Source organism: Acipenser ruthenus, chromosome 22, assembly GCF_902713425.1.
Source record: "Acipenser ruthenus chromosome 22, fAciRut3.2 maternal haplotype, whole genome shotgun sequence".
In the NCBI taxonomy this organism is placed as follows: domain Eukaryota; kingdom Metazoa; phylum Chordata; class Actinopteri; order Acipenseriformes; family Acipenseridae; genus Acipenser; species Acipenser ruthenus.
The window spans coordinates 25,106,935-25,120,633 of NC_081210.1; the positions used below are offsets into that span (position 1 = coordinate 25,106,935).

General features: G+C 39.4%; 1 protein-coding gene across 4 annotated transcripts in view; it reads right to left on the bottom strand.

Moving 5' to 3' along the window:
- Positions 1-13,699, bottom strand: part of LOC117431674 (transcription factor COE1) — a 139,707-nt gene that overhangs the window by 50,883 nt on the left and 75,125 nt on the right. The gene's annotated exons all lie outside the window — the stretch shown is intronic.

The window sequence follows — 13,699 nt, forward strand, 5'->3', positions numbered from 1 at the left end:
GAATGTCCAGGCAGACAGGAGGCTGGGTACTAACAGGCTTACACAAAGCTCCCAAGCCCCGCTGCTCTCTTTGTTCCCAGTGAAAGCACTTTTAAAAGCCTTCAATTCAATAAGTTGACCAGCACACTCTTGTTTCAGCTCTGCAAAAATGACTTCTAATATGAGTGATTCACTTTGGTTTAAGATCACTTGGGATCCTTTTAGCTTTTGGCTTTGCCAGAGGCCAAAATATACAGCCTCCAAGAGAGGCTGGTCATTATAGCTAAGAGGCGAAACACTTATACCCAACCAATATTGAATAAAACTGACAACATTAGATTACAGAAATCTGAAAGGATAAACAGTCAATTTCATCCATTTCAACACATTAGACAGTGTATCCATTTTTTATTTCATTTTCATCTTTTTTTAAAATTATTATTAATAAATAAATAAATAAAACGCATGACAATAATTAAAAAATGACATGGAAAAAATTGTTTAAATAATTGTGGTGGCTAAAAGGGGATAATTAAAATAGCTCCAACATCTTTTTATTCCAAACTGTAATTACGATCTCTATGAAACAACATCACGTGTAGCTTAGGAAATACTAAATAACTGTTCATTCAAATGCATGCAGGCATTGTTTGCTGTGCAGGCTATTGATTCTGGCACAGCCTTTTTAAACTAAGCATGAGGAGTAGATGACATATGTTTCAGTTGTTTCTTTAGCTTTATGCCAGAATCAATACATTAGTTTAAGCATCAAAAAATGTGATGACTGTATTTGTGAACGTGTTTCGTGGCAAAAAAGAAATACATCCTATGGGTGGCAAATCCTTGGACAGGTCACTAATAATAATCAGAACAATAACACTTTTGAGAAACTGCTGAGAGTTGATTAAACACTCTCCTGCAAAGAGCATGCTGCAAATAAAAATAAAGGGTTTGCAAAAAGGACATCAGAAATCACTCTGTGTGCTGCCCTGCAGAGATTTCCAGGGAAATGATATGAACAAAAATGATATTGCCCTTGTTGATAGAGTACAGCAATGCTATAGTACCATTAGATAACATTTAGAGCAAGATTGCAGAACAAAAAAAAAAAAAAAAACAGTTTCAAAACCAGAGATAACTCCAATATGTAATTTAAGAACTTGTATTGTAAGTTATTTCTTCGTACTTTTTCGATTGTTTTTTGATAATCTAGTCCTTGCTATAATTTAACAATGGTGTTGCTATAGTTTTTATTTAATATATGCCTTTGTGAGATTACCTCCATCATGAAAATGGTTTCTACATTTTTTTTAAAACATATGGAGAGGATCAGCTATGAAATATCCCCTGACAATCCATTATGGACTCACAGGAGTGATTAAAATGGACCTGTGTTTTGCAAAATGAGAATCCCATTCCGAATAGCCTACCCCTTGAGTGTATCAGATTAAATGTTTAGGCCATCCGAGAAGGAGTACCCTTCTATTTGAATAGTATAGTTAAGAAGGATAGACCCACTGACATGCCGCATATCATTTTTCAGAAAGGTCCTGTTCCCAAATTTAGGGGTGATGGGGTAGCCCCATTCTTAAGCTAGAGTAAACGCAGCTCGGAGAGAATGCAAACAGAAGTGGCACTCAAGCGGCAAACGAGCCCCATAGCTGGAGCTTGATCAGTTGATGGTCCGGCCCTTGTCAGCAGCTCTTCAGTTAGCACGCGAGGTATGAAGGGCATGGACACTGGATCCCCCTGGTCCTGACCTGCCCTGTCGTGCGGAATGTTGGCAGAATTCAGACACCAGGTCCAGCAGCCCAGGGCCCTCCCCCCAGCAACCCACTTCTTGTTGAAATAAAGAGCCGGGCCATCTGTTGGGAGGCAAAGACGGCCCTGTCAACCCGCGCCTGGAGCCTCAAACAGGGCCTTATGAGGCAATGTCTCTCGGAGCATGGGAGCCACTGGGGAAAACAAAGGCTGCTCTACTCCAGAGGCTTCCAAACACAGTCCTGGGGAGTTGTTTGTTTTTTTTTTTACGGAGAATGGGAGCCAGCCACCTGGTCACTTTGGCTTCACTAGCCTAAAGGAATAGTTTCATAATGGAGTTTGAATGTCACTGTTAAAAATACATGCAGTGAAAAGACCAGTGAAAAAGGAACGCGGGAGGGGATGGGGTAAGAAGGAAATGTCAGGCTAGATTAAACATTAGAGATTTTACGAAGCATCTGGGAATATTTTGACATGTGAGTTAGATACAGTATACCAGTGTCCAACCCTTTTTAAAGACACCCTGGTGAGTTAGACAAGAAGATCACAGGATCCAGCTCCCAAATCGTTTTTTGCCAGCCTAATTAAGACAGCCTATTTGACAGGTCTAACTGTACAGTCGCATTATCTCTAGTTTTCAAGCCAAAAAAAGAACTACTGTACTGCACTGTACCCAGAAAGTTAGCAGAAAGGGCACCTTTGTGAAAGCTACACCCAATTTGAGGTTCTTCCTTCATAAAGGTAGATTGAGTAAAAATGCTGCCCTGTCTCTTATCTAATGTTTCACTGGAATTAATTTCTACCCCAAAGGTCCAAATCTGTTTTAAATCTACATGGAAAACATAGGCACCACTATGGGTTTTATTAATCAGTCTACAGTCCATTATAGTGCCACTAAAGTAAATAACATTAAGCCCCAGATATGGTTATTCTGTGCTTGTGGTTTACATAAGTAATAAAACCAGGGATCAAAATCTGATAACGTCAGGGCAGAGTTTAGTGCTTCTAATGCGTTCACAAAGAGCATATGGTACCAAATCAGAAGCGTGCTACCTTTTAAGTAACACTGTGCAACGTTTGCTCCAAATCCATTGTGCCATCTACTCATTATAATTTAGGGTGCTGAGAATTAGAGCGCTTTTTAGAATAAAAGGCAAAAGCTTAACCCTTCAGAAGTCCTCCTGCCATTTTAAAGACCTGGTGTTCACCTCCAAGCTCCTGCCAACCTAATCAAGATTTAGCTGTGCCAGCTTTGTTTCCACATGACAGAGCTTATTGCTGTCATAATACATACTAAACCGTGAACCTTTTGAAGGGGTTTTTTAAATGCCATCTTAAAATGTAGCTACATTAGTGTTAGATGATGAAGTAAGATGTACAAGCACTTCTTGCTTTGTCAAATAAAAAAAAAATACAATAGATTACTGTAAAACACATATAAATTTGAGTCTTTCAGTGCCAAAAACACCATACAGTTATTTTACCTTGAAATGCAAATTCATTTTCTTCAGCTTTAATTAGCACGACTGATGACCTAAGGGACAGTACGCCATTGCCACTGACCTGGCTCCTCTCAGCTGCCTGTCTGCTGCTCCACAGCAATTACAAAGTGAAAACGCTGAGGTCACTAGTGTGACCAGCAGTGTGACAGACCTCATTAGAATCACCAACTCTATTATTGGATTAGAACTGGGGAAAGTCGCTTAATTAACAGAACTTTTCTTCATTTGCACTCTTAAAGTGCTAATATTCAGTCACCCTGCCTCATTTTAATGATTTTCTGTGGAGACATTTCTGTTTCTTTTTGACCTAGCATTGACCATGCATATGAAAATGTAACGCACAAAGAAGGGTTTTGATAAAATCAAGTTTCAAACACTTTTTCACCTCTTTAGACTTTAAAGTCAGCCTACATGAAACTGCACTGCTTTCCTGCATAATTTATAAGCAGAATGCATGGCATTCTTACAATTATGAATACAAAAAATAAATAAAATCTTGTTCCAATTAAAACACCTGGTGAATAATGTTAACCCCAGAACCATTAGGACCAGATGTCACATTAGTGTGGTAAAATATCATCTGTATTTGTACATAGCTAGTAGACTGCAGGACAAGTCTGCATCATTTGACTGAGACATAGGCTACAGCTTTTCTGCACAACTAGCTGTTTGCATTAATAAAATAAGGAGTTAGCTGAAAAGTGGCTGCACTTTGTGACATCTGTCATATGACCTGGTGCATTTCACACGGTGCTTTGTCATTAACACATATGCAAGTGACACAGTCTTAGATTTCTAAAGTTAGTACTGTTGTGGTCAAGTGATGACAGATATATGTATTATGATACTAGCTAAAAGAAGACATTAAATAATAGAAAGCATAATTAATTGAGTATCCATTTTAAAACCCTGAAAGAAAACATGTGTTGCAGTGCCATCCGTTTCTTATGGGCAATGGAACTAAATTCACATTTTTCTTTTCGTTTTAAAGCCTGTTTGGTTGCATTTAAATGTGGTATTCATTAAACTTTTCTTGACTGCATCGAAAGCAGTTTATCTAACCTTACAAAGGTTACAAACCGTCTAAAAATAAAGTGTGCGTTTATCTAAGCTCAATGGCAGTAATTAACTGGTTTACTGTAGCACCTGTTCATGCAATTTGGGTATTATAAACACAGTGCAAGTATCTGTAGGCCAAACATTTCAGTGCATCTGTTAAAAAATAAATGTCAACACAAAATAACCACTCAGTTGGTTCAGACTGTTTGGTGAACTGTATAAGTAACCAACAGAAGACTGCAACCAATCACAAAACACAGACCGTGTAGCTGCAAGAACCAGCAAGTCTACTTCACAAATGCTCTTTTTGATGCAATATTTGATTTCCTTTAAGTCAGTGGTATTCCCTTCCCTCTCTGTCAGACCATTCCAAACTAGGCCCTTGTTCCAACCAGGACCTTAATTGTTTAATTCAATACCTAGGTTCAATTAATCAATTCCAGGCTTGGTTGGAACAAGGCTCAGGTCTGCTCAATTCAGTAATAAATTACATGGTTGGAATACGTTCCTGAAAGAGCTACAGGTGAGTACTACTGCTTTAAGGTATTAATCTGAATGTGTTTACGCACTATAGTAAATGGAATATTAGAACCTGCTGTTTAATAATGTTTATAGGAGTGTCCAGGGGGTGTGCCACCCTGCTGAGTCCCCTGATCATGGGACTGTATTTCAAAGAATAATGATGGGATGGTTCCTTTTTGGGGACAATAATTTTAGGATCCCCCCCCCCCCCCCCCTCCCGAACCAAAAAAAACAAAAAACTTTTTACACTAACTGCTGAAGCACGTGTTGTTAGCAGACTTGTACGTCTCTGCTAACTCTGCCCCTCTCTATTCCCTGAAGCATTAATCCCTCATCTCCTGCACAGTCGTGGGTGAGAAGCAGGAGATCTCAGCTGTCTTAGTGTGTCACTAACACAGTGAATGTGAGACATTCCTCCAAGCACACAGTTTAACCTCTGGGATGACACCCAGTTTCGCTTTCAGCCTCACTAAATCCTCAATGAAAACTCTTCCAGCCACACTTGATTTATAACCCAAACTGTAAATCTCATCCACACACTGGGCTGATGGAACTGGAATGTCAAGCTACTTTTGAAAAGATGCATATCCTACACTGGAGCTCTCTGTGGGGCTTAAGAAAACAACATGCTTATGAAAAAAAAAGAGAAGTCGATTCACCAGAATACACTGCATGCCTTTTTTTTTGTCAGGGACCACCGAGTAATAAATCCATAACAAAAGGATCAGAAAATCTAGTTCTGTCACCGTTCCCAGCCTGATCGACAGACAAGTTTCATTATTCCTGTGAAGAGCTCATTGATATGTGAAGTACAGCTGACTGATTGGCTCTTAAAGGTATAATGTATATTAAAGTACATACTGTCCCTTTTAGGAGTCACTCTAAGTCACTGTAGTGTAGACTGTGACCTGACGCGTTCAGAATTGATTAGAGAGCCCTGTCATGCTTTCTCGAGGGTCCTCGAATTAAAAACAAAATTGTAATTGTTATATGCCATGTGGAGAAGGGGTCCCATTTTTCAATTTTGTCTAACGCATCTTTTTTTACGATAGCCTTTGAGGGTTTAATATCATAACTGAGGGCCCATCCTTCAATTTGCAGGTCACTTTAGGTGGCTGTGTAGATTACGAGGTGGTCCTAGAAAATCAATCATTAAAAAAAAATGCAGTATGACTGCCGCCCGTTTGACAGCAAGCGAATAATCATAAGAATTTAAATACCTTCCAACTGCCAGGATCTGGAGGAATATGTACAAGGAAAACAAACCATGAGACAGCCACAATCAGGCGCTGGCCAAACATTTAATAAAAATAAAATAAAAAATAAAAACTTTAAAATGATTAATACGGGCAATTATAACATTACCGTCACTAATACTGACTAATGGGGAGCGGAGCTGGGGGTTTGCAAATCAGGATCCCTTCCCTTTGCTCTGGCTAACCCTCCTCTGCTGGAGAACCCAGCACTGAGCCTTGTGTTTCCCTCGTCACTTTTAATAAGTCACTCAATAGCTGTAAATTAATGTAACATGTCAGCGTTTTATGAGTGCCGCTTCGCCGCTGTTAACAAATAATGTGCCAGTTTGCGGCCTGCCCTGGCTGCTGTGTGACAAATCAATGGGAAGATGATTTCTCTGCAAATTGAAAAGCGGCCTGCCTCCACTGCTGGGACTGGGATCATTTTTCTGTGATCCGACTAAAGACCCATGTGAATGGCTCTGTGATGGTTTTATCTAGTGGAAAGATTGGTGCTTACCTTGCTGTCATCGCGTATGCATGCCGTACTGTACAGTAGTTTTGTTTCTTGTTGTTTTTTTGTTTTTGTTTGACATAACCAGTACGCTATTTGAAACGTTGTATGTATTTATTTATTTCTGTGCATGCAGGCTGTGAAACTAATATGTGGGTGTATATGGGGGGGGGGGGGTCTTTAATAAAGATGTTTAATAAAGAATTTGTGGAAGTTAAAATGCGTTTTCACTACCTAAAATATTTATTGAATTAGACTCAAAGATCACAATGACTGAGCTTGGCGATTTTATAATGAAGTAGTAAAAGGAGACTGAGGCATAAGGGCTGGGCTGTGTGCATCACTTGGGTTAATGTAATAGTCTAATGCATTAGCCTTTCACCTTTCTGTCTGGGGTCAACATCTGTCTCAGTCCCTGTGATAGACTGCAGTCTAATTGGCTAAGTACGAGGAGGTCTTAGGATAGCGCCAAATAGGATTTATATATATATATATATATATATATATATATATATATATATATATATATATATATATATAGGCCTTTGCATTTTTTACTTTTACTTTTTACTAAGATCTTCATTAAAGGGACACCTAGTTCACCCACCCAGTTTCCCACAAGAATTAAAGTACTTTGTTGAAGTCAAAATCTTGCAAATGAATGAGTGAGTGTATCACACATCTGCAGTTAGCATGTTAAATCTCATAACTATTTGCCTAAGCAATTATTATACTTTAAAAAGCGACTATACAATTTTAATGACACACATAATTAATTGTGGCAAAAGATTAGCTATGCATGTACAGGCGCACGATTTAAATACATTAAATACATTGAACAGGAGTATAAAGCAATGTTATTAGTTTAGAGCAAAGACCCCCTTAAATATTCCAGGCAAACATGGTTTTACAGGAATTACAGAGCCTAACAGCACCTTGCCAATTAGCATATTATAAATAGGAAAATGATGGTGGCTATGGAGGGGGACAGAGAGGGCTGCTGGTGCTCTACTCCTTGGGTAATCGAATTCCACTACTTAATGCAAAATAGCGGCATTACAGCGTTTGGGATCTACTTGTATGGTGTTACCCGCGTTATCAGTAAATGAGACGAAGTGAACGGTACAACCTATAAATAATTCAAGGGCTGAGATGGCAATTATGGAGCTGAGCACAACCAACATGAATATTTTATGAGGACTAAAACAGCCCTCCGAATGAATCACGGAGAGATGAACACACATGCACAGGCTCAGCTGCTGGACGTGCACGCTCTCCCTTTCTCCTCCGCTTGCTCTCCACCTTACCCGGCTCATTTTGTTACGCTGTAATATTAACCCCTTCCAACTTAAAAGTGAATTCCCCTCCTGCCCCAGATCTCTATGTAAGACTTTCTAGCCTCTTTTGGTACTGACTCTATTCCCTAAGCCACTAACCACAATACAACTTTCACCCTTAAAGCTAAAAAGCGTGTGTGTTCTACCACATCTTTAGTTTCATAGAACAGGGTTGATGGAGCACATACACAGTGGGCATTTCCAAATGTTCTGAAAGCCAATGACTGGATGAAGAAACCTATCCACTGAATCCCTGAATCAGCAGTATAAAAGCAAGTGAAGACCGGCAGTATATTGTCAGTGTTAAGCATGAGTCCTGGGTGCAGCACATGACTGAAAGGACAGCTCACTGAGAGCTACAGTAAAAAGGGAGCAAGATTAAAAAGCTAGAGACCCATGCCATGTTCATAAAGACTGTAATTAATACTAAACCATTTATTATTGTGCTTGTACAGGTCTCATATAAGGACTAGTGGAGCTTTCAGACTAATCCCAAGCAAAACACACACACACAGACACGCACACACACACACGCACACACGCAACTTGAAAAGAAACAGTAATCTGGAAGTCTTTTTACAAGGTGTTGGGATTTTAGCTGTCCAGTTAAAAATAACAAAACAAAACAATCTCAAATAATGTTCTGCACGTGCAGGGGAAGGTAGACATCATAGTAAGTTAAGGAGGACACTTCTGTTGGAGTGTTTATGAGCTTTCTAGATGTCTAACGTAACCCTTAAACATGACAGTGTTAATCCCTCAGGCTGTTGTAAAGTTGGGAGACTGATGGAGGCTCCCGTGGAACCGAAAAGTAACCGAGGAGCACTGCATCTGTAAAGAGCTAACCACCAAGCATTAACACACAGACCTGTCTTTGAAGCTGCCAAAATCTCTCTCATACTTTTTGATTGCAGCACAGCCAAAAACAACAGCAGAGGCTGTTTTTCCTGGTCGATAAATGACAGCTTATTTATCTGTAAGAACGAATGCCCACTCTCTCACACTCTCCAAGGCATCCTTTACAACACTGGTCAGATTTTGCTGACAGTTTGAAAATTGCTTACAATACAGATATCTAAAAATCTTTATGAGGCAATATCAGTCTCTTGCTTGACTTTCTTTTCAAACATCTTTAAAACAAAAAAAAAGCCTTGTTTTTGCAAAAACTGCTGCTTCTGTGTCAGCTGTAACAAAGGTTATTATTATTATTATTATTATTATTATTATTATTATTATTATTATTATTATTAATTTTCATTTTTTCTTAGTGAGTCCACATGTTCACACCCCTGATCGTAAAAGCAGCAAACAACACTCTGCAATCACTGTTATATTATGAAGTAGAATATAGATGTATGCTTGTTTATCCATGCTGCAACCAACCTACCAGCCACATTTCACATTTTCTTCTTAAAAAAAATTTCTTTACAATCCAAATTTAGCAAGTGTTCTCATCTCATAAACACAGAAAGCAGTATAAATGTAACCAACGCATGCTTTTTAAAGAGATCTGCACTTGTAAACAGAACGCAGGCCTAATTTTAGTTCACACTAGGGACAGTATTATATCCAGGCTCATTCTTGGTCCAAGGGCTAACACAGTCTAGATTTTTAAATGAACACCATAGTAGTTGAGACCCAAATAACTTAAGAGAGACAAAAGACAACAGGCTGTAAAAAACGAACTAAAATGATTTGGCCTGGATTTTAATAATGAGGATTGGATAGGGAAATGCAAACCTGAGGTAAGTTACAAACCAAGATGTCTGTTTATGCCTTTTAATAAACATCTGTTCCCTGAAAGTGACTAGGAAAATAAAACACGCGCCCTTCCTTAATGTGTTGCTTTCTGGAATGAAGTACTGTCCAGCTGTCTATTCCCCCCCTTTTGTATTCGCTATCACTCAATCAGGCGCTGATGTCACCGGCCTAACAGCTTTATTGATTGAGCAGGAATGCATGCATGCATGAGCCCTGCGCTGCCACACAAAGAAAGAGAGACGGAGAGAAAGCTCAAGAGAACCGCATCAGATAGCGAGTCTTACAGGATGCTTTCAAGCCCTGGAGATATGCAGAGGCAGAGGGCAGCATTATTTTACATAAGAAACACTTCATATTCAAAATTGTAATTGATAGCTACAAAGGAGGGAGGGAGACGGGGTGCCACGTTTGGGCAGAATGGCCTGCCAATCAACCCAGCCTCTCTCTCTCTCTCTCTCTCTCTCTCTCTCTCTGAATGAATGAGAAGGAAAAAAGAAAAGCATCACTGACTGCCACCGTTCTACTGTATGACTTAAAATACAGGCAATCGTAAAGTGGCCTATTTGTCAAGCTTTGTGTCTGTGCCCCAAGCTATGGGATCATGGCTCACATTTTAAAAGTCTTAGCCAGAGCTGATCTACATGCTGGTAGTCGGTACTGTATTATTGCACTTAGCATTTCATACTACGGGATTAGTGTCAGTTTGAAAAATCCACAGAACTGACTTGCATGGCTTGTGTCTACCCAATTGTATTGTACTGTGCATTCCGGTTGTTTAAACCATGCAATCGGGGATACATTGTAGCTGTCTGCAGAATAATCTATTATTATTAAAACCTAACTGTATTATTTTCTAATTATTGTGAGATTGCAACGTGCTGCTGGCTTACTACGATTAAACTCAGGGTTTCTCTAGTGAGATGATAATTGAATGGCCCTTCATTGGGGTGTTTCTTTAAGGGACAGGGTGCTGTGATTAGCACCTGATGCCTGCATGCAGCTGAACTTAATCCTGACTTGTTTTCACGTGTCTATGTTAAACCCCAAAACAAAAGCATCCTTTTTGATGTCAAACTGTATCGAGTCGCTAAATGAGAATATTATATCTTTCATAGGTCAAAGGACTCTGAAACATACAGTATTTATACAGCAACACAAAACATAACAAATGCATTCCCTGAGCAGTGCTGAATGCCTACAGTGCAACTGATTCTAAACTGCAGCCCAAGTCTTACATTGGTGCTCCATCACCTTACCATAGGAACGACTTGTCTTCCCTAGCTTCCGATGACACAGGATTAACCTTTTCCAAGTCTTAACCCCAACCTATCAGACCTATGCTTCCCGTATGTGAAAAACAGTTTATCCAGTCTATGCAAATGTGCTGGTTTTTTTTGCTGTCTTTTTGTTGGCAGACAAACATAACCTTGTAGCACCTGTGTAAAATAATAAGAATGAAACGGACGATTATTTTCAAAGAAACAAGTAAGATGGGGGTAAGCGAGCTACTGCTATTGCTGCTGCTACAACTACGGCAACTCTCCTGTATATTTTAGAAGCTGAAGGCAAACATCTCAATAATGCATGAAGGAGAGATTGATTTTTTTGGCTGGAAGGTCTTTTTTTTTTTGGCTTGCAGCGAGAGAAATCGTTCAGCACAGAATGTTGTTGTGTGTACGCATCACGGAACGACTCTGTGGCTTCATTCTAATATCATTTGGAGCGCTTGGCTGATTAACTGCTCCGACAGTAAAGGTTTACAGTATAAAACAGAGAGCATTTCCTTTTTTTTAGGGGGGGTAGAGGTTGTAAAGGAATGCCCCCCCCCCCCAGCTGCTCTGAATACTAGTTGCTCCTAGGTGGTGTGGCTTATTAGGCAGATTCCACAATCTCACAAGCAGAAACACAGATCTGTTTCATTCGCTAATTGATAATTATTTGCCTTGGACTTCAGCTTGCTGTGTGGTTTTTGTATTACAACTGGACACAAGGTGGTTTAATAATGTTAAGACATGAACACTAACACATTACAGTGTTACTGAATACTAAACTCGAATTGATTCACGCTGCTATAGGTAGGGTTTTAGTTATTGCAGGGATGAGGTCAGAAATATCCAAGTAAAACATAAGTGAAACATATTTAGGGTAGAGTACTAAGGAGTGCTCATTATTATGAGGGCACGGATCTAATTATTTAAATGTTGTTTATTTACACTTTTTTCCCCAAACAGAATCAATCCCGCATGAGAATTGATGCAGCGTGGTCGCAGCATGCATGTTTTAACTCTCACTGAAGCTGGGATTACAGTATTACATTAGAAAACTAATTTTAAACAAAAGAATATCCTATCACTCTAAGTGACTCGTTGCGTCAAAGGAATTAAGTCAAGCACTGAACTTTCTGAATGAGTTCCCCATTCAAATACAATTTGTAGATGTCAATTGATTAAGTCCACTACTGGAGTGGTGTATCCAGGGGCAACGATATAAGAAGAGAGGTGGGGGGGGTGAATAGTGTGTGTGTCTGTGGGGGGTGGGGGGTGCAGCGTTATTCACACCCCCCAGCCCTTTTAAATGGAACTGAAACAACCATCGTGACTGCAGGTGATAGCTGAGTGAGAGCTACATCCTTTTGTCATCAGAAGCCTCACTAATTATTTATTTCACTGTGAAGGAGAGTGCCGTGTGCGGCAACACGTATTGACAGGTACTGCTTCTAGTTACTTTCTGTCTCTTCAAGTCATAAAGATAAAAAAAGACAAGAGACCTTTCAAGAGGTAGTGCTCCCTTTTTCTCTGACCTAATTAACGTTATCCTTGAGATTGAGTGAGGGGGTTTAAATAATACAGAACTTGACAGGGGGCTTCATCTGTACTGGTTAGAGACCAATACTAATCTGAGAGTGTTGGTTAAATATAGTGTAGGTCGCTTGAAGTGTTCAGTAAATAAACCTCTTTATACATTCTCTGGATCTGACAGGTTGACAGGGAACATATGTGTGTTTGTGCCCTTATTCTTATCCCTTTCCCCTCATTACTGCCGTCTAATCTGGGCTGATTATATTTTCTCACAACGTAAAATGAAAAGAATTATAATTCACCATCCGCTGAAATGGAAACATAGTACAACCTTCAGCAATAGAATCTAAAATAATCTGAAGCCGTTTTAGGGCACCAGGACCAGTCACTTTGTAAAGCTGTGACAGAGCCCTGCCGCTTAAAATATTCATGTGCAGTTTTAAACATTTAACACTAGGAGGTGCTATAATTACTTTGACAGCTGACAGATAACCATCAGAGTGTGAAGCAGTACTAGCACGTATTTTATTCAGTATTTTATTCATCTGGCCTATTTTCAGTTTCTATCCTGTACCTCCAACCATAGACGCTTAATTAGCAGCAAAATATTAGCAGATAAAAGAATAGAAAAGGGCTGATTATTTATAGGATCCTGAGACGGACTCTGACAGATTATCTTCTGGTGAAGCAGTCATCATTTAATTTATGCCAGATCTAATTACCTGTTTTTAAACTGATTTGAATTGAAATTTTTAAAGCGCTTGTATCTTTTTTTTTTTTTCTGTTACATGTAGTCTGGCAAATACCGGTAAACCGAAAACAAAACTGTGGGGGGTGGGCAATATATTGGCTCACTGGAATCAAACAGAATTAACGTGAAATAAATCAATTCAATCACTGAATCGCTGATACTCCAATCCAGTCAAAAGTATTTGCTTCATTTTATTTTACTCTAAAGAATAGATAGCTGACACACACTAAGAAGGCAGAGATTAGGAAACAAACTAGTTTCAGTGAGTCAGTATAATCCTTATTACAGACTACTGGCACAGTAATGAGTGGCACTCTCCGCCAGGGACCCTTTCAATTAGGAGACATGTTTTCTTTTCGTAAGGCATCCTAATACAGCACTCTTGCCTTGATAGTAAGACGTGTCCCTGGGTTTAAAGAAAGAGCAATCTAAAGACTCTTGTAAGTCATTTAGCCCACGGCACTTCTGAAACCCAAAACG